At 41.8% G+C, this 25,311-nt stretch overlaps 1 long non-coding RNA gene across 1 annotated transcript in view; it reads left to right on the top strand.

Annotated features, from left to right (window-relative positions):
- LOC127491074 (uncharacterized) overlaps positions 1-25,104 on the top strand; it is a 53,786-nt gene extending 28,682 nt beyond the window's left edge. The window contains exons 2-3 of the long non-coding RNA XR_007919581.3: positions 1,504-1,761; positions 24,152-25,104. This is a non-coding gene — a long non-coding RNA (uncharacterized LOC127491074). The remainder of the gene's footprint in view (positions 1-1,503; positions 1,762-24,151) is intronic.
- The last annotated feature ends 207 nt before the right edge of the window (positions 25,105-25,311 follow it).

Here is a 25,311-nt window from a genome sequence, read left to right as displayed (position 1 = left end):
TTCCTGAAATCAATAAGCTGTGTGCGTTCTTGCCATGCATTCAAAGAATTTTGAATACTGGCTCAAATGGACCAGACAACGTGGTAAGTTTTAAGGATTTTATTCAGTGAAAGAAATGCATAGGAGAGTGAGGGCTTTATCTAATGGAGATAGAAAAGTGTAGAGATTAAGTTGTGGTTCACACCAGGCAGGGAGCAGGCCAGGAGCCACGGGCAGCAAGCATTTGGTTATGAACAGCCACAAGTAGCTTAGCACAAGTAGCAAAGCAAAGGTAGAGAGAGCGAGAGAGCGATTTGGGGCGCTCCTCGCCTTTTATATGCTTTCCAAAGGGAAGTGGTTACATAGTCTGATGGGCAGGTGGGCATTCAGGTGGGATCAGGTCAGGGCATGAGATCACACAGAGGGCATGGTGGAGGTGTGGTCTTCCAGCTCTCATACCTAATCAGTTTTATCCTATCTGCCTGTCTACATCAATAGGAGACATCAGGGATGTTTGAGTTCACAAAGTGAAATGTTTTTGTGCCTTGTGTATTTAACTTCTTATTTGTTCATTAGACTCATTTCTGTCAAAGACTGAGGACTTTCAAAAGGGAAACTTAAGGGCCCATTGGGATAAAAGGGAAAGTTAAGGACTGTCCCAGAACAAAAGGAAAGGGCAATGTGGCCTAACCAATAACTACTTCCACATGCACAACCTTATGCAACCTTATAGTGACCCAGTGGCCTTAAAGTACCCAAGCAGAATGAGTGTAGCCACATAAAGGAGACAAAAAACTAAGATTGTATATAAGGCAGTCTCCACTTTACTCGGGGCTCAGACTCTGGATGCAAATCCTCTGAGGCAGTGCCAGCACAGAAGTCAACACTTGTTTCCTGCAAAAGCCCTGGTGTCTCCTCCTTCTGTCTGAGAACCCCACTACAAGATATGTTCTCTTGCCACTATATATCACTCCTTCAGTACTACGTGACAACTTGTAGGTTTTCATTCTTTCCTGTAATACTCTGATTAATAAAATCTGATCTGACACAGGAATGTAATCCCCATAGCACCAGGGACCAGACTGTTCTGCTCACTGTAGTGTTCCCTGAAACCTAACACAGAAACAATTCTGAATAGACAGATGTAGGGGTTAAATAAGTGGAAAATAAATGAATGATTTCATTTTGCCAAGAGGCAATTTAGCATTGGAACAGGAGTCAAGTACTTCCATTCTAGAGATGGTTATGACTGCTAGCTAGCTGTGATACCTGGAGCAAGTAGCATCTGTACCTCTGTTTTCTCATCTTTAAAGCAGAAAAATAAAAGGTGCCTCACAATAGTAAGAAACTCCAAATGTTGAAATTGGGGGATTTCTGATTAAATTTCTATGTAAGTGCTTACAGGCAAGGCCCTTGGGTTTATGTGTGAAGTCCGAAATCCCTATCTATGCTGTGTTATGTGTCCCTCCATCATGAGAGTCAACATTAATTAAAGAAGGATAAAATATTGCATTATTTAAACAGGTGGTGCATAATCCATGCTCCAAACACTGACAGACGGAACAAGATACACACAGAGTGAATCCAATTCATCTTCCAACGTTGGGGCGCAGTCGCAGCTGAGAGGCTCCCTCTACAAAGTCACTGAACCACTGAAGCAGGTAAAGCTGCAGCGCCAGGAGTCCCATTTCCCTCTTCCTTTCTCCAGCCTCAGCAGCAGTGAGTAAGATGATGCTGGTTTACCAGAGCTGTCCATCTGAGGGAAGACTCTGAACATTTTCAGTAAGTGTTATTTGTGAAGGTTATAAGTAACAGAAGGCATGCAAGGAAAGGAAATACAGCATTTCAAGCCAAGAGGAATTTGTTCATTTTAAAGATAGAACTGCAAGAAAGCAAGGGCAAGAAATGACATGTATTCAGGCTGTACTTGAAAGTTTCATAAGCTTTACCTTGAAAATTGGGCAAGTTTTGAAAATTAGACAAGGCCAACTGATAAAATCAACACTTTGTGGGCCCATAGCCCATAATTTAGCCCAGACACATGTAAGGGCCATGTGAAAAGAGATTTAAGAGAAAGAGGTATGGGAACTCAGACAGCCCAGACAAACTTTGTCATCAGTGGATTTGGCTCGGCTCTGCCAATTAGCTGTGTAACCTCAGGCACACACCTCTGCCAGTTCTCCTTGTCCTTATTGTGCAATGGAGATAAAAATGGCACCTATCAGGGAGATTTATGGGAAAGATTAATAATATAGTTAATAATATGGGAATAATTATTAATATAATATAGTAATCTCTCCACAAATGCTAGTTCAGAGTACTAATAAACACAAATTATTACTACTATTGTAATTTAAAGTCCTGTAAATATAAGAATATTACTATTTCTTTTTTGATCCTCAGTATTTGTATTTCTTTCTCTTTTTATAAATATTAATTTATTTATTTGAAAGGAAGAGAGTTACAGAAAGGCAGAGGTAGAGAGAGAAAGGTCTTCCATCCTCTGGTTCACTCCCCAAATGGCCACAACACCCGGAGCTGGGCCAGCTCAAAGCCAGGAGCCAGGAGCTTCTGCCACATCTCCATGCAGGTGCAGGGTCCAAGGACTTGGGTCATCCTCTACTGCTTTCCCAGGCCATAGCAGAGAGCATATGGGATGCTGTCACTGCAGGCAGTGGTTTTACCCACTAGGCCACAGCGTCAGCCCACAGTATTTGCATTTCAACAATGGGGTTTTTTTTAAAGCAAAGTCATTCAATCAACTACCGTTTTTTCTGAGGTTATGTTCTTCCTGAATTTGGGTGGTCAAAATTTTTTTTAAGGAAATTCAGTTGATTTTGGAGGGTATTTAATGTCATCACTTGACAAAATCAAGAGCAGTTAACTCTAATCAGTTACTACAAATAGGGAACATTTTTCTGTGAAATGCAAATGTCTCAGAGTCATTGGTGTCATAGCAAGGTGGCGAAGAAATGGTGCATGTTTGGCCTTGCATCCTCCTCCAAATCCCATCCCATTTTGGTGGAAAATTCTCTTAGCCTTGAGCAAGGATCTAGGAAGAAAAGCAAGCAGAGAAAATACCACTCAAACAGCTTTTCCGTTATCTCTCAGCTCCCCTTCTCAGTTTTGCAGGGCTGACCCTGGAACCTGAAACACCATTTCAGCTTTTCATGCTGCCCTGTTAGGCTCTGTCCCAGCGACTGCACAGCTCAGGAGGCAGGAAATAGATATTCCTTCCCACCTGCTCCCTGTACACTTGGTGGTTTCTTTAAAATCCTTCCAGCAATGCCTCCTCACCCAGTAGCAGTAAAGACCTCTATAACAGAGGCTGACTCCAGTTTGCTGTTTTTCCAACATTTGCAAAGCTAACCTCATAGTCTCCCCAAACCCAGACATACCAGTGAGCCAGTACCCAATCCTCAAAAGTTGGGACCCCAAGATCACAGATCCCCATACCCCAGCTCAGAGGCATATCCCTACTTTAGATGTCTAGGTTTCACCTCTGGGGGTCGGGGTGGGGCTCCTTTTCTAGTTTCCTACATTTCAGTAGCTTCAAGTCCTTCCCTGTGTTTCCTCAGCCCCAAGCCGGATAGCTGCTTCCTGCAGTTGCTACCTCTGAAATATTTTTATTCCTTCAGTTGCCCAATTACCAACCCTTTGCTACATTTTCTTTTTTTCATGTGCCCGTTTGTGTGTGTGGTTTCTGTCTCCTGTGTGATCTCTGACTGAACCAGTCTTTAAGTTTCCAGATTTACTTGCTCAAGGGTGAACTTTTAGGCTTGCAGAGCAATCATAGATATGTCTTCTAGACCATTCTAAATCATCTATAAAGGAAAATATAGCCATTTCTGCATAACACTCTGTGTTGAAAATGCAATTTTCAAAGTTTTCTTTTGAATATTGAAAAACAAGTATGTCCTAACCCAGAAATCCTAACCCCAAGGAGCCTTACTAATTCTTTTTTCCTGAAGTACATTATAAAGTAAAATAGGTAGGCACCAACCTGATCAAACTGGGGGATGTGTTCATGCATGTGAGAATGAGTTTAGACCAGAAATTTTTCTCTGACCCTAAATTTTCAATTCCACTTTTCATTGCATTCTTGTCATAACAAAGCATTTTTATTATTTCTTGGGCAGAAATAATCATGATCAAAGCCAGGAAATGGGAGGACAGAGGGACCAGGACCAGGAAGGAACTTTTATGAAATACTTTCTCTATTTCGGGTACCATTTCATGTGTCCCTCCAGCAACCCAGCATTGTAGAGATTGATATTCCTGTTTCACAGATAAGATAAGGATGCTGGGGCTTGAAATAGTTAACTTGCTCTGGGACACAGCATAAGCTTTGGAGCCAGAGTCCAGACCCTTTTAACTCTTTATTTTCCTTTTAGAAATCACTACCCAGCATCCATAGGACCCATAAAAAAGGACAAATGGCTGGTTGCATCTCAATTCTGGAAATTAAGTATAGGTGCTTTAAACAGTTATATATTTGCTGACCAAATAAGTAAAAGGTCAATCTTTCTATTTGCTCATACTGGTTACTTTTCTTCTCTTTTCTACTTATTGCCTAAAATCAAGATACCAGCTTCCAGAGCCTACCATCTGTCTGAAAGCTTAAGAACTATCAAATACCTATATAGTACAGTGAACTATGTTTGCTTCAATAAAGAAACCCTCCATAAGGGCAGCTCTGGTTAATAAAAATTAAAATAGGGTCCAGCACTGTGGCACAGTGGGTTGAAGCCCTGGCCTGAAGTGCCAGTGTTAGGTAGGAAGTCAGAAATGAGCTTATGTGTGTGTGACAAAGGCCTAAGGAGTTGACATCTAGTCCAGCATCCACATCTCAAAGTCATCCTGATAACCTTCCAGGTGCAGCCCAGTATTTGCACTACAAATGCCCTGCCCCTTCAACCTGATAACCATCCTTCCTCTAAGGGAGGAGGGGGCATGCCAGCCAGGCTTCCCCCTGTCTGATAACTTCAGGGGGGAAACTCAGAAGGAATTTTTCATATTTACATCAAAAAAGTCCTTTGTTCCAGGAGGAGAAGATGTGGGAAGACAAGACCCATCCCCTTAAAAACCCTGAACTCAACCAGACTGCGCGCTCAGCCCTCTGCCTCTCTGCTGAGCTGCCCGCCTGGCCTGGCCAGGTGTATTCTCTCCACTCAACCATGTAACCTCGTTCTCCCCCAGTCTGAGCGACTGGGCACTCTCAGGTCCTGTCTGGAGAGGTGCCCATCCATTCTTACGGTGTCCCTGCCCTAATAAACCTTGCTATTTGCTTTCCACTTACTCTCTGTCTCACGCCTGAATTCTTTCTTGTGCAAAGACAAGAACCCTGCCTTCTCCAGTAACACCAGCATCCCATATGGGTGCCAGTTCAAGTCCTGGCTGCTCCTCTTTCAATCCAGCTCTTTGCTATAGCCTGGGATAGCAGTGGAAGATGGCCCAAGTCCTTGGGCCCCTACACCCATGTGAGGGACCCAGAAGAAATTCCTGGCTCCTGGCTTCAGATCGGCACAGCTCTGGCCATTGCAGCCATCTGGGGAGTGAACCAGTGGATAGAAGACCTCTCCCTTTATCTCTATCTCTCTCTGTGTTACTGGTGAATGGCAGGGTTCTTGTCTTCGCGCAAGAAAGAATTCAGGCGTGAGACACAGTAGTGGAAAGTAAAAAGTAGCAAAGTTTATTAGGGTAGGGACATCCATAAGAACGGATGGGCACCTCTCCAGACAGGACCTGAGAGAGCATGTTCAGTCGCTTGGACGTTGGGGTGAGGGGAGAGCAAGGTTACATGGTTGAGTGGAGAGATTACACCCGAGCAGGTCAGGCGGGTGACTCAGCATAGAGGCAGAGGGCTGAGCATGCAGTCCGCTTGAGGCCAGGGATTTTTAAGGAGATGGGTCTTGCTTCCCCACCTCTGCTCCTCTTGGAACAAAGGGCTTTTTGGATGTAAATAGGAAAACTTCTGAGTTTTCTCCCTGAAGTTATCAGACAGGAGGAAAGTTAGCTGGTGCCATCCTGGGTTTAGAGGAAGGGTGAGTAAGACCCCCTAGAGAATGGGGATCCGAGCAGGGTGTTTGAAATGCAGATACTGGGCTGCATCTGGGAGATTGTGGAAGATTTGTCAGGCAGAAGGGGCGGGGACCTCCACCTGGCAGGTTATCAGGTAGAAGGGGGCAGGGCAGGATGCAAATACCGGGCTGCCCCTGAAACATTGTCAGGATGACTTTGAGATGCAGACGCATATGCTGGACATGGATGTCTTCTCTTTAGGCCTTTATGTCACACACACATAAGCTCATATCTGACTTCCTACCTAACATCTGTAACTCTGACTTTCAAATAAATAAAATAAATCTTTAAAAAATTAAAATAAAGAAATATAGATTTGTACATAAATATTCACATAAACATTTCTCTGACAAATTTTGAGGAAGAGGAGAAAAGAGAAAGGCTGATGAAAAGCGTCAGTTTTGAAAAGCTTGTTAAGAAGAATGAATGGGCTGGCGCCACTGCTCACTAGGCTAATCCTCCCCCTTGTGGCACCAGCACACCAGGTTCTAGTCCCAGTCAGGGCGCCGGATTCTGTCCCGGTTGCTCCTCTTCCAGGCCAGCTCTCTGTTGTGGCCAGGGAGTGCAGTGGAGGATGGCCCAAGTGCTTGGGCCCTGCACCCCATGGGAGACCAGGATAAGTACCTGGCTCCTGCCATTGGATCAGCGCGGTGCGCCAGCCGCAGTGCGCTGGCCATGGTGGCCATGGGAGGGTGAACCAACGGCAAAAGGAAGACCTTTCTCTCTGTCTCTCTCTCTCACTGTCCACTCTGCCTGTCAAGAAGAAGAAGAAGAAGAAGAAGAAGAAGAAGAAGAAGAAGAAGAAGAAGAAGAAGAAGAAGAAGAAGAAGAAGAAGAAGAAATGAAAAGATGGAAATAGTAACCAGGGCCAAGCTGTTTAAGGAAAACTAGACTTGCCTGAGAGGGGAAGAGATCAGATTTTTTAATCTATGATCTGCTCCGCATCTGAAGTTTGCCTGTGTCAGTGATTATTGGGAGATATGATCTTATGAATAATTTTACATTAATATGGGTGAGAGTAGAGAAAAATGAGTGCAAATACTTCACATAAGCAATACTTTCTCATGATAGTTGCCAGAACATTTTTTGCTGACTTAATTTTTCTTTTCTTTTTTTTTTATTTAATGAGCATAAATTTCCAAAGTACAGCCCATGGACCACAATAGCCTCCTCCCCCCTGTATCTTCCCTCCCACCCACAACGCTCCCCTCTCCCAATCCCCTTCACATCATGATTAATTTTCAATTATATTTATATACAGAATATCAATTTAGCATATGTTAAGTAAAGATTTCCACATTTTGCTCCCACACAGAAACACAAAGTGTAAAATACTATTTGAGTACTAGTTATAGCAATAATTAAACACCTAAGAGTAATTGTGTATTAATTACAGAGTTCAACCAATAGTTTTAAGTAGAATATAAAATGCATCTTTTGTATTGTTGTGGCTTCCCCCCCCCAACCTCCCTCCCTCCCGTGGCCCTCCCCTCACCCACTCCCTCTCCCATCCCGTCCTTCATCACGTTTCATTTTCAATTAACTTCATATACTGAAGATCAACTTAGTATATACTAAGCAGGGATTTCAACAGGTTGCACTCACACAACCGAACCAGGTATAGGGTATTGTTTGACTAGTAGTGTTGTTTTTGAGTTTCATAGTTAAACACATTAAGGTCAGAGATCCTGCGTGGGGAGCATGAACCCAGTGACTCCAGTTGTTGATTTAACAATTGGCACTCTTATTTATGATGTCAGCAATCACCCGAGACTCTTGCTATGAGCTGTCTAGGCTATGGAAGCCCCTTGAGTTCACCAACTCTGAATTTGTTTAGTCAAGGCCATATCACAGTGGAGGTTCCTTCCTCCCTTCAGAGAAAGGCGCCTCTCTCCTTGATGGCCTGATCCTTCTGCTGGGGTGTTGTTCACCAGGATCCTTCATTTAGATTGTTTTTTTGCCACAGTGTCATGGCTTTCCATGCCTGCGAGACTCTCATGGACCTTTTAGTCAGATCCGAATGTCCCAAGGGTTGATTCTGAGGCAGGAGTGCTGTTTTGGGCATTTGCCATTTTATGAGTCTGCTGCGTGTTCTGCTTCCCCCGCAGGATCATTCTCTCCCTTTTGATTCTATCTTTCATTATTTGCTTACACTGGTCTTATTTGTGTAATCTCTTCGACACTTACCCTATCTTTTTGATCACTTGCGTATTTATATTTATCACTTTACCAAGTGTGCTGGCATTGGTACCTGCCTCCTTGGTAAGGTTGAGTTGAAATCCCCTGGCACATTTCTAGTTCCACCATTGGAGGTAGGTCTGAGTGAGTATGTGCTGTCCTATATATCTCCTCACTCTCTTATTCCCACTCCTATGTTTCACAGAGGTCAATTTTCTGTTAATTTTTAAACGCTTAAGAATGGTTGAGCATTGATTGCGGTGTTCAATCAGTGGTCTTGTGTAGAGCAAACTGAGCAACAACAACAACAACAAAAATACTAAAGGAACAAAATAGTAAGTTGTTCCTCAACAGTCTAGACAAGGGCTGCTCATGTCATTGTCTCTCATAGTGTTCATTTCACTTCAATGGGTATCATTTTAGGTGCTCATTTAGTTGCCATCGATCAGGGAGAACATGTGATATTTGTCCCTTTTGGACTGGCTTATTTCACTCAGCATGATGTTTTCCAGCTTCCTCCATTTTGTTGTAAATGCCCGGATTTCATTTTTTTTTTACTGCTGTCTAGTGTTCCATAGAGCACATAGCCCATAGTTTCTTTATCCAGTCATCTGTTGATGGACATTTAGGTTGATTCCATGTCTTAGCTATTGTGAATTGAGCTGCAACAAATATTGAGGTGCAAATGGCTTTTTTCACCCCTTTAATTCCATTTGGGTATATTCCAAGGAGTGGGATGGCTGGGTCCTGTGGTAGTGCTATATTCAGGTTTCTGAGGACTCTCCAGACTGTCTTCCATAGTAGCTTTACCAGTTTGCATTCCCACCAACAATGGATTAGTGTCCCTTTTTCCCCACATCCTCGCCAGCATCTGTTGTTGATTGATTTCTGTATGTAAGCCAATCTAACCAGAGTGAGGTGGTATCTCATTGTGGTTTTGATCTGCATTTCCCTGATGGCTAGGGATCCTGAGCATTTTTTCATGTGTCTGTTGGCCATTTGGATTTCCTCTTTTGAAAAATGTCTGTTAACGTCCTTGGCCCATTTTTTTATTGGGTTGTTTTGATTCTGTGGTGTTTTTTGATCATTGTGTAGATTCTAGTTGTTAATCCTTTATCTGTTGTGTGGTTTGTGAATAACGTCTCCCATTCTGTTGGTTGCCTCTTCGCTTTCCTGACTGTTTCCTTTGCTGTTAAGAAACTCTTCAATTTGAGGTAATCCCATTTGTTTATTTTATCTTTGATTACCCGTGCCTGTGGGGTCTTCTCCAGGAATTCTTCGCCTATTCCGATATCTTGAAGGGTTTCCCCTATGCTCTCAATTAGTTTCATGGTGTCGTGGCGCATCTCTAGCTCTTTGATCCATGTTGAGTGGATTTTTGTATAAGGTGTAAGGTAGGGGTCTTGCTTCATACTGCGACATGTGGACATCCAGTTTTCCCAGCACCATTTGTTGAAGAGGCTGTCCTTGTTCCAGGGGTTGGTTTTAGGTCCTTTGTCGAATAAGAGTTGGTCATAAATGTTTGGATTGATCTCTGGTGTTTCTTTTCTGTTCCATTGGTCTATCCATCTGTTTTTGTACCAGTACCAGGCTGTTTTGATTATAACTGCCCTGTAGTATGCCTTGAAGTCTGGAATTGTGATGCTTCTGGCCTTGTTTTTATTGTTAAGGATTGCTTTAGCTATTCTGGGTCTCCTGCTTCTCCATATGAATTTCAGCATCATTTTTTCTAGGTCTTTGAAGAATGACTTTGGTATTTTGATTGGTATTGCATTGAACTTGTAAATTGCTTTTGGGAGAATGGACATTTTGATGATATTGATTCTTCCAATCCATGAGCGTGGCAGGTTTTTCCATTTTTTTTTTTGTGTGTCGTCTTCTATTTCTTTCTTTAGTGTTTTGTAATTTTCATCATAGTTTTTGACCTCCTTGGTTAAATTTATTCCAAGGTACTTTATTGTTTTTGTGGCTATCGTGAATGGGATTGATCTTAGTAGTTCTTCCTCGGCCCTGGCATTGTCTGTGTATACAAAGGCTGTTGATTTCTGAGCATTGACTTTGTATCCTGCTACTTTACCAAACTCTTCTATGAGTTCCAGTAGTCTCTTATAGGAGTTTATCGGGTCCCCTATATATAGTATCATGTCATCTGCAAACAGGGATAGTTTAACTTCCTCCTTTCCCATTTGTATCCCTTTAATTTCTTTTTCTTGCCTGATGGCTCTGGCTAACACTTCTAGGACTATATTGAATAGCAGTGGTGAGAGTGGGCATCCCTGTCTGGTGCCAGTTTTCAATGGAAATGCCTCCAACTTTTCCCCATTCAATATGATGCTGGCCTTTGGTTTATCATAGACTGCCTTAATTGTGTTGAGGAATGTTCCTTCTAACCCCAATTTGCTTAGGGTTTTCATCATGAAAGGGTGTTGTATTTTGTCAAATGCTTTCTCTGCATCTATTGAGATAACCATATGATTTTTGTTTCTCAATTTATTAATGTGATGTATTACATTGATTGATTTTCAAATATTGAACCATCCCTGCATATCAGGGATAAATCCCACTTGGTCCGGATGAATGATCTTTCTGATGTGCAGTTGGATTCGGTTTGCCAGAATTTTGTTGAGTATTTTTGCATCTATGTTCATCAGGGAGATAGGTCTGTAGTTTTCTTTCTCTGTTGTGTCTTTTCCAGGCTTCGGAATTAAGGTGATATTGGCTTCGTAGAAGGAATTTGGAAGGATTCCCTCTCTTTCAATCGTTTGGAATAATTTGAGAAGAACTGGGGTTAGTTGTTCTCTAAATGTCTGGTAAAATTCAGCAGTGAAACCATCCAGTCCTGGGCTCTTCTTTTTTGGTAGTGTGTTTATTACTGATTCAATTTCTTCCATGGTTATGGGTCTGTTTAGATTTTCTATATCTTCATGGCTCAGTTTAGGAAGGTTGTATTTGTCCAGGAATCTATCCATTTCTTCCAGGTTCCCCAATTTGTTAGCATACATCTCTTTGTAGTAGTTTCTGATGATTCTTTTTATTTGTTGTGTCTGTTGTTACATTTCCATTACTATCTTTGATTTTACAGATTTGGGCCTTCTCTCTCCTTTTTTTTGGTTAGTTGGGCCAATGGTGTGTCGATTTTGTTTATTTTTTCAAAGAACCAGCTCCTGGTTTTGTTGATCTTTTGTATTATTTTTTGGTTTCAATTCCGTTTATTTCTTCTCTGATCTTTAGTATTTCTTTCCTCCTTTTGGATTTGGGCTTGATTTGCTGCTGTTTTTCTAGATCCTCGAGGTGCATGGAGAGTTCATTTGTTTGGTTCCTTTCCAGCTTCTTGATGTAGGCACTAATTGCTATAAACTTTCCTCTTAGCATTGCTTTTGCTGTGTCCCACAGGTTTTGATAAGTTGTGTTATCATTTTCATTTGTTTTTAGAAATCTTTTGATTTCTCTTTTAATTTCTTCGATGACCCACTGTTCATTTAGGATCATGTTGTCCATTCTCCATATATTTGCATATGGTGTAGAGATTCTTGGGTTGTTGATTTCGAGTTTCACTGCACGATGGTCTGAGAAGATGCATGGTATAGTTTCATTTTTTTTGAATTTGTTGAGGCTCCCTTTATGGCCTAGTATATGGTCAATCCTAGAGAATGTTCCATGTACTGGGGAGAAATACGTGAACTCTGTGTCTGTGGGGTGGAAGGTTCTGAAGATATCTACTAGGTCTATTTGGTCTATGGCGTCAATTAGCTCAGTTGTTTCCTTGTTGAATTTCTGTCTGGTTGATCTGTCCATTCGTGAGAGTGGGGTGTTGAAGTCCCCTGTTACTATTGTATTTGAGTCTATATCTCCCTTTAAATCCATTAGTAATTCTTTCAGGTATTCAGGCGCCCTGTAATTAGGTGCGTATACATTTATAATAGTACTGTCTTCCTGTTGGATAGATCCTTTAATCATTATATAGTGCCCTTCTCTGTCTCTTTTAATAGTTTTTATGTTAAAGTCTATTTTGTCTGATATTAGGATGGCCACACTAGCTCTTTTTTGATTTCCGTTAGCTTGGAGTATCTTTTTCCATCCTTTCACTTTCAGTATGTGTGCATCTTTGCTGATGAGCTGTGTCTCCTGAAGGCAGCATATAGATGGATTCTTTTTCTTTATCCAATCAGCTAGTCTATGTCTCTTTGTCATGGAATTAAGACCATTCACATTCAGTGTGATTACTGTTAAGTACTGTCTTTTCCCCTTCATGTTTCCTGAAACGAGCTGTTTATGTATTTTGAACTTTGTTTGTGGGTTACTCCACATTCGCTTTTTTTGCAGTGAAGTTCTTGTTTTTGTATTTCTGTGTGCAGCACGTCTTTGAGCAAGTGTTGTAGGGTTGGATGCGTGGATACAAATTCTTTAAGTTTCTGTTTGTCTTGGAAGATCTTTATTTCCCCTTCATTCATAAATAATAGCTTTGCAGGTTATAGTATTCTAGGTTGGCATTGTTTGTCTTTTAAAACTTGAAATATATCATGCCATTGTCTCCTTGCCTGTAGTGTTTGCGATGAGAAGTCTGGGGTGAGTCTGATTGACTTACCCCTGAATGTGATTTGTCGCTTTTCTCTGGCACATTTTAGGATCTGTTCTTTGTGTGTCATTGAACTGAGTGTTGCCATAATGTGTCATGGTGAATTTCTCTTCTGGTCTACTCTGTTCGGAGTCCTGGCTATCTGTTGTATTTGTGTGTTGTTATCCAGCTGCCTTTGTTTGAAGTTTTCTGATATTATTTTGTTGAAGACACCTTCCAATCCATTCTCTCTTTCCACCCCCTCAGGGACTCCTTTTATCTGAACATTACACCGTTTGATTGAATCTTGTAGGTCTCCGACCATATTTTTTATTTTTTTAATTTCTTCTTCCTGCGTTTGAACTGACTGTATTATTTCTGGAAGTTTGTCTTTGAATTCTGATATTCGGCTTCTATTTCATCTGTTCGATTTCCGAGGGATTGCACGGTGTTTTTTATATGGTCAATTGAGTTTTTCAGTTCTAGTATCTCATTCTGGCTTCTCTTTAGGATCTCTAATCCTTGGGCTTGTTTTTCATTCAGCTCTTGACACTGTTTCTCATTATTTCTAAGTATTCTGATTATTAATTTTCTGAATTCTTTTTCTGGCATGTTTTCAACTTCTTCTTCTGCCTCTGTTATGGTTGGTTTAGCCTGCTCCATTGGCAAGTTTATGTGTTCTTCTATATTCTTATTGTGGGTTTTTGTTTTTTTTTTTTTGGCATTCCGTCTGGGTGATTTTTCAGGTTGATTTCCCTCTGCTATAGGCTGCTGTGAGTCTGTACCAATATCCAGTGTAAGCAGGCTGCTCTACACAGCCCGCACGTAAACAGACAGGATGGCTGCTCTCTGCCCACTGCAGCTCTGGATCCTGCCCTTTTTTCCCCCCTGGCAGGCGCTATTCAGTTGTTTTTTTTTTTCTTGTAACTTGAGTAGATGGGTGTCAGGGCTTTGAGCTGCCCTCCCTCGAGCAAGAAGTGTCCTGTTGCTCTGCTCTACCTTTGGGCTCCGCCTCCAAAGGTTAGTGTGGAGGCAAAGACATTCTCCTTTAAGCCCGAATGTAAACAGACAAAATGGCTGCTTCCCGCCTGCTAGAGCTCTGAGGAGGCGCCAAGAGATACTGGCTTACTCAGTCTCTCAATTAGTACCCCTGAATCGTGCACTCTTTCTGCAGGCGCCACTCATTCTGTTCCATTTTCTATTTCCTCCCCCACTCAGTCGTGCGTGTCTCAGTGTCCATCCCAGGGTGGGTTGGGGGAGGGGCAGCGGCAGCTGTGCCACGGTGTTGGGCGAGCGCCCCGTCTCACCTCGGCTTCCAGCGCTGGTGCGTACACACTCCTGCTGGTGTCCTGCGTCTCAGGCGTCCGCGTCCTCCTCGCATGTCCACCCTATCTCCCCAGTTTCAGGAAGGGCTTCTCGGTCCTTGAAAACTACAAATTCTCACCCCTCTTTGAACCTTCCCTTAGTGGACCTTCGGTGTGCTCCTTCCCTATTCTGCCATCTTCCCCCCAAGTGGTCTTAATTTTTCTTAAACACACCCTCTGTCTCAGGGGACTAACCTGAAAAAAGGCGTTCACACCAAAGAAGCTTTCCTTCAGCACTCTCTCCCGCCATTGCTCTACTCCCTCCCTCCCTTTCATGTATCCTCTGCTCTCAGGAGTCTCATGGCTCTGAGGCTGCCACACTCAACCATGGCCTCCTGTCCCATACCGTGTTTTTATGGTTGTTTTCACCTCATTCTTCGCCCTTGAGCTGTCTCCTGCAATTGGCACAAAGCTCACTGAGGGTGTAATGTACACCATTCACCAAGAAGGTCCTGAGGATAGAGGAGGACAAGGGCTCATAGTCAAGTTATTAAAACTTATAAAGCTCTGTGTTCCTTTTTGTCACAGCTCTTACAGATGAATGATGATCCACTAGCCTGTGTTTTCATGTAAAAGACACCAGACTCCATACTCTGAGGAAAATCTGCATTCTAAGAGGATCCCCAAAGATGCAGAACTCATCCCAAAAGGATAATTCCCCTAATGGTGCAAATTTTAGTAGGCAGCAGGTGGAGGGGAGATATCCTGGAGCCAGAAAGTATGTTTGAAAACACATCATGGAAAAGAATTATTTATCCCAAGTCAGACTGTCCAGTGATCTCTGCAAAACATAGAAAATTCCTGATAAAAATGCATTGAAAAGATTGATAGATTGGGGCTGGCGCTGTGGCACAGTGGGTTAAAAGCCTCAGCCTATAGCTCTAGCTTCCCATATGGGTGCTGGTTCAAGTTCTGGCTGCTCCAGTTCCTATATAGCTCTCTGTGCCTGGGAAAGCAGTAGAGGATAGCCCAAGTCCTTGGGCCCCTGCACCTGCATAGGAGACCTGGAAGAAGCTCCTGGCCCTGGCTTCGGATCAGCTCAGCTCTGGCCATTGCAGTCATCTCGGGAGTGAACCAGCAGATGGAAGACCTCTCTTTCTCTGGCTCAACCTCTCTCTGTAACTGTCTTTCAAATAAATAAAAATAAATCTAAAAAAAAAAGATTGCTAGGTATACAAATACAGAGAGAGACAAATAATAGACAAATGGGCAAGTGGGCAAATAGTCTGAAAGTTTACTGATAACTTACATGACATCTTGTCACCTATGTAATATAATGAATTAACAAATCTTGGAGAACTGATAAGACAATAGGGATGCTGGCGCCGCAGCTCAATAGGTTAATCCTCTGCCTGTGGTGCTGGCACCCCAGGTTCTAGTCCCCGTCGGGGCACCAGATTCTGTCCTGGATGCTCTTCTTCCAGTCCAGCTCTCTGCTGTGGCCTGGGAGTGCAGTGGAGGATGGCCCAAGTCCTTGGGCCCTGCACCTGCATGAGAGACCAGGAGAAGCACCTGGCTCCTGGCTTCGGATCAGCGCGGTGCGCAGGCCACAGCGTGCCTGCTGCAGTGGCCACTGGGGGTGAACCAGCAGAAAAGGAAGACCTTTCTGTCTGTCTCTCTCTCTCTCACTGTCCACTCTGCCTGTCCAAAAAAAAAAAAAAAAGACAATAGGGAACAGTAAAGTTATAAAGAAATGAATATTAAAGAAAGCAGCTACCACTGCTAGGATTGGAGGAGAAGACTTTGGAAGGATTGGAAGGAAGACTTTGGAAATTCAATCTTTAAGGTGGAACTCTTCAAGGCAGAAAAAATACATAAAAATATTTGTACCTAAAAAAAGTAAGCATTCTCTTATACTAGTAAATATTGGTATATAGTCCTATCATCCAGAAAACCTCTGTTGATATACCAGTAGTTTAAAATTATGTATACTTTGTATACATTAAACAAATTTAAAAAAATTTTAAAATTAAAAAAATATTTATCCATGGTTCAAATGATTTTAAAACTCAAACCATCTAGATTGGTATAAAACAACAATTAATGCATCCTCATCAAATTGTTAGAGTAAAAGAAATTAAGAGACATATCAAGCAAATGGTAAAGTATATGGGTTTATATTTAAACAAAATAGCTACTAAAAGACACCTTAATGGGGCAGGCACTTGCCATAGCAGTTAAGATGCCCATATCCCATATCAGGGTACCTGCATTCAATTACTGGCTCCAGATCCTGATGACAGCTTCCCACTAATGCATACCCAAGGAGGCAGCAGTAATAGCACAAGTATTTGGGTTCCTGCCTCCCACTGGGGAGACTTAGATTGAGTTCTTGGCTCCTGTCTTCAGCATGGCCCAACCATAGCAATTGTGAGCATACAGAAAGTGGACCAGCAAATGATGGGAGCTCTCTATTTCTCTCTCTCCCTCTTTCTCTTACTCTCTCTAATAAAGGAATGACTTTTAAAAGGCATTTATGACATATATTGAGAATTTTGAGCACTGAAATGGAAAATTTGATATTAAGTAAATGTTAATGTTTTAGATGTGATATAGTTCAGTTACATTTTTAAAAAAGAGTTCTTATATCTAAGAACTGTGCTAATAGGGTAGCCACTAGCCAAATATAGCTATGTAAATTTAAATTTAATGGGGCCAGTGCTATGACACAGTGGGTTAAAGACTCAGCCTGCAGCGTCGGCATCCCATATGGGTACCAGTTCAAGTCCCAGCCGCTCCTCTTCTGATCCAACTCCCTGATATGGCCTGAGAAGGCAGTAGAAGATGGCCCAACTTCTTGGGCCCCTGTACACATGGGGAAGAAACTCCTGGCTCCTGGCTTCAGATAAGCTTAGCTCTGGCCATTGTGGCTATTTGGAGAGTGAGCCAGTGGAATGGAAGATCTCTCTCTCTCTCTCTCTCTCTCTCTGGCTCCATCTCTCTGTAACTCTTTCAAATAAATAAAATAATTATTTAAAAAAATTTAAATTTAAGTCAATTAAAATTTTAAAAACTTAGTTTAACACTTTAGTCACACTTGAAATAAACAACAACCACATATAGCTAGTGGCTACTTTATTAGTATACATATAGAATATTTCCATAATTGAGACACTTCTATTAGATATCAGTGTCATAGTGATACACACAGAAATATTCACCAATGAAATTATACTATCTGGAATTTGCCTTAAAATAATCCAATGGAGGTGCAAGTAGAGTGGGCAGGGGTATAAACAAAACAAGATTGATCACCAGCTGATCATTATTGAAGCTGGGTGGTGTTGAAGCTGAGTGGTGGGGAAGAAAGAAGTGATCTCTTCCTCCTATTTATTTGCATGTTTGAAATTTTCCATAATAGAAAATTAAATAGGAAAGTCTCCGCACCCCCATCTTCAAGCACTTCAAGCTCTAAGTACTTCTCTCAGTAGGTAACCATTTTCTTTGGGATTTCTAGGAAATGGATAAAAATTGTCTATATATGCATATGATAAAATTTACTTTATAAATTTGCCTAAAAGGAAATTTATTACACATACTTTGTGACCTAAATTTAAGACCTGAGAGGTTGTTGGAAGGAAATGTATGGAAAACACTCCAAGACATTAGTGTAGATGATAACATATTGGATAAGACCCCCAAAGCACAGAAAACAAAATCAATACTTTGTGTCTTTTATTGAATAAAATATCCCAGACAGCTTTCTGTTCAGCACATGCAAATCTGTCTCATTCTTTGTAAAGGCTACTTAGTATTATATTGTATGGGCGTGCCATAATTTAAACAGTCATCCATGGACAGATGCAGAGTAGAGAATGGCGTGGGGATGATCATGGAGTAAGGGAGGAAGATCTGTAAGTTATTTACTCCAGGCAGATGAATCAGATTAAAGTAACTCAGTAGAATAAAAAAGATCTTAGGTTCAAAAAATATAAAAGAAGTAGAATTTTAAAACATTGGTGATTCTTGATTACTTAAACACGAAGAAGATGAGGAAGAAAAGGACTCTTAGCATTTTGGCTTGGACAAATAATGATGTCAGTCTCTCATAAAAATGGAGCATCACCAGGGTATGGCGCAACTCATACAATAATAAATCTAATATTGTTTAATGCACTTATCATTTTTTTATTTGACAGGTAGAGTCATAGACAGCGAGAGAGAGACAGAGAGAAGGGTCTTCCTTCCACTGGTTTACTCCCCAAATGGCTGCTTTGGCCAGCGCTGTGCTAATCTGAAGCCAGGAGCTAGGTGCTTCCTCCTGGTCTACCATGCGGGTGCAGGGCCCAAGCACTTGGGCCATCCTCCACTGCCCTCCTGGGCCACAGCAGAGAGCTGGACTAGAAAAGGAGCAAGTGGGACTAGAACCCGGTGCCCACATGGGATGCCAGCGCCGCAGGCCGAGGATTAACCAAGTGAGCCATGGCGCCAGCCCCAGTGCACTTATCATTTTAATTACTCGTAGTTTCATTATCTCATGTCATCACTCACAGGAAGGGAAAGCTGATAAGTTTTGTTTCAGGCATGCAAGATTCAGCCGCCTGTAAGTTTTCCCAGTAGAAATGTGAAATAGTTAGCTGTATGCATCTAAGGTCGGGAGAAAGCAGAGACATTGAAGCTGGAGCCATGAGCACATACTTGGCGATGGAAGCCAAAAGAATGAAAGATCTCTGACTTTTCTGGGCCTCATTTCCCTCCTCAAAAGGTATGATAAGGCTCCTCCAACTCAATCTCCAAACATGCGCAGGGATAGAATGGAAGGGTTTTAGAGTCAACCCCCTACGGCTCTATTGTATGATAAGCCAGTGTTCCACATATATTATTTATGAGCACAAAGAGAACATCATGATAAGATCTGTGCCTTGAAGAGTTGATATAATGGAAGAGTAAAAAATGAGAGAAGCTGTAAAAGAGTCTTCAAGTAGTCTATGTGAGTAAGAATGAAGACTTAATCTGAGCAGGGCAGTGAGCACAGCAATGAGGACATAGAATTGGGAAATACTTGTGCTAATTACTCTTTCAGACCCACTGACACTGTTGCAAAGGACCGGTTGTGAGGAAGTAAGTACAAAACGTTCTACATATTTTCACAGAGAAATGGAGCATCATCAGGATATGACGCAACATCTAACCTAATATTGCTTAACTTGCTCATGGCTTCTCATGACTCGTAACTTCACTACCCCGTGGATTTTACATTACAGGTTTTTTCCTGCACTACTGTTTCTGTATTTCTCTGTCATCTACGTGTGTTTCCATATGACTCACATTCAAACTCCTCACAAGAGGAGTTTGTCGGTTAAAATGAATCACTAGCCAATAAAGGGTAGCCTTATGGAGAAGAAAGCTTTTTTAAAAATATTTTATTTGTTTGTTTTCATTTTATTTGAAAGACATGTAGAAACAGAGAGAAATCTCCTGTCCACTGGTTCATGCCCCAAAGGCCCACAACAGTCAGGCCTAGACTAGGCCAAAGACAGGAGCCCAGAACTTAATCTGGGTCTTCCACGTAGAGGTACTTCAGTGTGGGAAACGGACATCCTGAGCGACATCTTAATCCCTGTGACAAATGTCCACCCAAAGAGAAAGCTTTTGTATCTCCTCATGGGTGTCGCTTAAGTCGGATTCTGTTCCCTCTTCAGTGGAGCATTTATGTACTTTTAGTCCAAATATACAGTCTGTGAAATTCAGGAAAAAGGCTTGATGTGTCCAGATTACTTTCCAGGTGAGACTAGTGGTTTCCAGCGGCTGAGAAGCCTCACAGAAAGTGATATATTTCTCAGTCTCTTTCTCAATTGTGAAGCTCAGAAAATTAACTTTAATTAATTTGAAAATATGCCAATTCTGGGTTTCTCTCTCCAGGTAAACTCTAAATATGTGCATTGATCCACTGTAAGAAAAAAGTAAAGGTTTTCCAGATGGACAATGAAGGGATGTCCCTGGATGAGAAGCTGTGCAGAAAGCCTAGAAAGAAACAGGTACAGGGGGAGAAAGACCAAAGGGTCCAGGAAATAAATGAAGCTACTTAACAATGTATTTGTTCATGCTGACGCCAGATGGCAATTCTGTGAAAATTTGGGACTAATTCATGAAAAGTGCAAAACACTAGGCAACTTAAAACAAAGACAATTATTACTATAGGAAAAATACCCATTTTGTGTGCCATAAAATGCTCTAGGAAACATAATTTTTTTAATCTCTGAACTCCTACAAAAACAGAGAAACTGCATAGATAGAAATTTAGACAACATTTGCAACAAAACTAGGTGGCAGGTTTCCCAAGAACATTAACATGCAGGTAGCTATAAAACTTCTAGAAAAAAGCATAAAAGGGGCCAACACCATGGCTCACTTGTTTAATCCTCTGCCTGCAGCACCGGCATCCCATATGGGCGCTGGGTTCTAGTCCTAGTTGCTCCTCTTCCGATCCAGCTCTCTGCTGTGGCCCGGGAAGGCAGTGGAGAATGGCCCAAGTGCTTGGGCACCTGCACCCGCATGGGAGACCAGGAGGAAGCACCTGGCTCCTGGCTTCGGATCGGGCAGTGCCGGCCGTAACGGCCATTGAGGGAGTGAACCAATGGAAGGAAGACCTTTTTCTCTATCTCTCTTTCACACTGTCTAACTCTGTCAAAAAAAAAAAAAAAAGCATAAGGAAAAAAAATTTTGTAACCTTTCAACTAGGCATCCTTGCCAGCATTTCTTGCCTTCTATCTTTTGGATGATAGCCATTCTGATAGGGGTGAGGTGATATCTCATTGTGGTTTTCATTTGTATTTCTCTGATGGCTAGTGATGCTGAGCATTTTTTCATATATTTGTTAGCCATTTGTGTTTCTTCTTTTGAAAGCTGTCTATTGAGGTCATTTGCCCATTTCATCATTGGATTGGTTTTTGTTGTTGAGTTTTTTTAGTTGTTGATATATTCTAACTATTAATCCTTTGTCAGATAAATAGCTTAAAATATTTTTCGCATTTTGTTTGGTGTCTCTTCACTCTACTGATTGTCTCCGTTGCTGTACAGAAGTTTCTGAGTTTTATATGATCCCTTTTCTCTATTTTTGCTTTTGTTTTCTGTGCTTTGGGGGCCTTATCCAATATGTTATCATCTACACTAATGTCTTGGAGTGTTTTCCATACATTTTCTTCCAACAACCTCTCAGGTCTTAAATTTAGGTCTTTGATCCATCTACCAAAGTAGATTTTTGTATATGGTAAGAGGTAGGGATCTAATTTCATTCCTCTACATATAAACATCCAATTTTTTCAGCACTATTTATTGCAGAGATTATCCTTTCTCCAGAATATAATCTGGATGCTTTGTCAAAACTCAGTTGGCTGTATGTCGTGGATTAATATCTGGTCTCTTTTTTCCAACTCCACTGATCTATGTGCCAGTTTTTATGCCAGTACATTGCTGTTTTAATTACTATAGGTTTGTAGTATGCTTTGAAGTCAGATACTATGATGCTTCCAACTTGATTTTTTTTTTTTGCTAAGGATCATTCTGGCTATTCTGGATCCTTTGTAATTGAATAGGAATTTTAAGATTCTTTTTTCTAATTATGTGTAGAATGTCATTGATGTTTTGATAGGGATTTTACTAAATACGTAGATTTCTTTGGGTAGTATAGACATCTTAATTATATTAATTCTTCCAATCTATGAGCAAGAAAAATGCTTCCTTTTTTATATCCTTGAGGATTTCTTTCATCAATGTTTTATAATTTTCATTGCAGAGATCTTTTACTTCTTTGGTTAAATTTATTACTCAATATTCACTTTTTGGTGGCTATTGTGAATGGGATTATTTTCTTGGTATCTCATTCATCAAGCTTATCATCAGTGCATTTTTTAAAGATTTATTTATTTATTTCAAAGTCAGAGTTACACAGAGACAGAAGGAGAGGCAGAGAGAGATGTCTTCCATCCATGGGTTCACTCCCCAGATGGCTGCAATGGCTAGAGCTGCACTGATCTAAAGCCAGGAGCCAGGAGCTTCCTCCAGGTCTGCTACACGGGTGCAGGGGTCCAGTGTCTTGGGCCATCTTCTACTGCTTTCCCAGGCCATAGCAGAGAGCTGGATCAGAAGTGGAGCAATGGGGTGAGGTGAAACCTCATTGTGGTTTTGATTTGCATTTCCCTAATGGATAGTGATCCTGAGCATTTTTTCAAGTGTCTGTTGGCCATTTGAATTTCCTCTCTTTATAAATGTATGTTCAATTCAGTAAGAAATAATCACCTCTTGACTATTAGTATTAACCATGGAAGGCTTTGTGGGGAGTCTGGGTAGCACAGAACCCGGGAGCCCTGAGTTCAGCTGTTACAGTAAAACAGTTAGGTTCCCAAATGATTATTTCTGAAAGGAATTCTTAAAACCCTGCCATCTGCCGGCACCGTGGCTCACTAGGCTAATCCTCCACCTGCGGCGCCAGCACACCAGGTTCTAGTCCCGGTCAGGGCGCCGGATTCTGTCCCAGTTGCCCCTCTTCCAGTCCAGCTCTCTGCTGTGGCCCAGGAGTGCAGTGGAGGATGGCCCAAGTGCTTGGGTCCCTGCACCCACATGGGAGACGAGGAGAAGCACCTGGCTCCTGGCTTCGGATCAGTGCGGTGCGCCGGCCGCAGCATGCCAGCTGTAGCGGCCATTCGAGGGTGAACCAACAGAAAAAGGAAGACCTTTCTCCTCTCTCACTGTCCACTCTGCCTGTCAAAAAAAACAAAACAAAACAAAAAAAAACAAACAAAAAAAAAAAAACCACCTGCTATCTGCTATTACTGCATTTTTGTCCCTCCTCCCTCCTCTAGACAGATTCCATTTTCTCCCCAGTTGTGGCACGGCCGGGGAGGAGGCACACCTGCCCCAGCGAGGGCGCCTGGAAATTGTACAAACACCCAAGTTCTTAAAGTGCAGAAGCCACAGGGGAGGAAAAACTTACTCCAAAAATTCAAGTTTAGTAGCCAGTGTTAAATAACACTTGTTAAGAATGTGTATTAGTGTTATTCATGTCAACAATGTCTTTCAATCACTGCAGAAAACCTCAGAGATATTGGAAACTGATGAACTGATTTGTAATATTCCAATATGGTTGATCAGATAGTTTAAAATAAAATCTGCTAGGAATGATAAGTACTTTCTTTTTTTATTATTATTTTTTGACAGGCAGAGTGGACAGTGAGAGAGAGAGACAGAGAGAAAGGTCTTCCTTTGCCATTGATTCACCCTCCAATGGCCGCCATGGCCAGCGCACCGCACTGATCCGATGGCAGGAGCCAGGTACTTATCCTGGTCTCCCATAGGGTGCAGGGCCCAAGGACTTGGGCCATCCTCCACTGCACTCCCGGGCCACAGCAGAGAGCTGGCCTAGAAGAGGGGCAACTGGGACAGAATCCGGCGCCCCGACCGGGACTAGAACCCGGTGTGCTGGCGCCGCAAGGCGGAGGATTAGCCTAGTGAGCCACGGCGCCAGCAAGTAGTTTCTTTTAAAGATTTATTTATTTTATATGAAAGTCAGAGTTACACAGAGAGAAAAGGAGAGGCAGAGACAGAGAGAGAGGTCTGCCATCCGCTGGTTCACTCCCCAGTCGGCCACAACAGCTGGAGCTGCGCTGATCCAAAGCCAGGTGCCAGGAGCTTTTTCCAGGTCTCCCACATAGGTGCAGGGGCCCAAGGACTTGAACCATCTTCTACTGCTTTCCCAGGCCATAACAGAAAGCTGGATCAGAAGTGGAGCAGCTGGGACTCGAACTGGCGCCCACATAGAATGGCACTGATAAGTAGTTTTTTTACGAAGAAAATTCAAATAATTTTACTTCTTAAAAAGTTACAGATTATGGTGCGCACACACACACATTTAACAAATGCCAACTTTGATTCTGTTAATTCTGACACACACACATACACACACCACACCACACCACACACACACACACACCCAAGGTCAACTTTAATTCTGTTAATTCTTCCTCACCCTGACTGATCCCTCTTTATTGCCTCACAGCTGCTACTCTCCTTAGCACCAATGGGGGCCACGTGTGGATCTAAAGGAGGCTGAGGACCTGTTTTCACAGAGAAGGGGAAAAACAAATGATCCACCCCAAAACACACCCAGGAGTCACATTCAACTCTCCACAAATGCAAACATCACTTTGAACGGTTCTGGTAAAGTTTGTGGGGGTTTTGGTTTCAATTTTATTTCTGCTCTGATCCTTATTCTCTCTCTCCTCCTGATAATTTTGGGTTTTGATTTATTCCTGTTTTTGTAACTTCTCAAGATGCATCATTAGATCATTTATTTGAGACTTTTCTCTGTTTTTAATGTAAGCACTTAATGTTGTAAACTTCCCTCACTATTGTTTGTGCTGTATCCCACAGATTTTGATATGTTGTGCTTTCATTTTCATTAATTACAAGAAAATTATTTTATTTCTTTTTTGATTTCTTTGATGACTCATTGGTCTTTCAGTAGCATGTTGCTTAATTTCATATGTATGTAAATGTTCTATTGTTTTTCTTGTTGATTTCTAGTTTTATTCTTTTGTGACCTAATAAGATACACGCTATGATTTCAGTCTTTTTAAATTTACTGAGATTTGATTTGGGCCTAATGTATGCTCTACATAAGAGAATTTTCCATTGGGTGGTGAGAAGAATGTGTATTCTGTAGCTGTTGGGTGAAATGTTCTGTAAATGTCCATTAGGTCTATTTGCTCAACAGTGTGGTTCAACTCAATGTACCTTTGTTGATTTTCTGTTTGTACGATCTGTCTAGTGCAGTATTGAAGTCTCCCAACTGTTACTGTATTGGAGTCTATCTCTCCCTTTTGGTCTAATAGTATTTGCTGTATATATCTGGGTGATCTTATGTTGGGTGGATATATATTTATGATTATTGTATCTTTTTGCTGGGTCAATGCTTTTACCAATATATATTGTCCTTCTTTGTCTCCTCACATTTTTGTATTTAAGTTCCGTTTTATCTGATATGAGTATAGCTACAACTACTTGTTTTTGGTTTCCATTTGCCTGGTTAATTTTTTTTAGTACTTATTTGAAATAGCTAGAGCGATAGAGAGAGAGGAGAGAGAGAGAGACAGAGAGAAAGTCTTCCATCCACTGGTTCACCTGGTTCACTCCCGCAGATGGCTGCAACACCCATGG

This window comes from Oryctolagus cuniculus, chromosome 1, assembly GCF_051225735.1.
Source record: "Oryctolagus cuniculus isolate XC-2025 breed Fujian yellow rabbit chromosome 1, ASM5122573v1, whole genome shotgun sequence".
Lineage (NCBI taxonomy): Eukaryota > Metazoa > Chordata > Mammalia > Lagomorpha > Leporidae > Oryctolagus > Oryctolagus cuniculus.
Note: the sequence above shows the minus strand (reverse complement) of the source record. Positions and strands in the feature narration are given on the sequence as shown.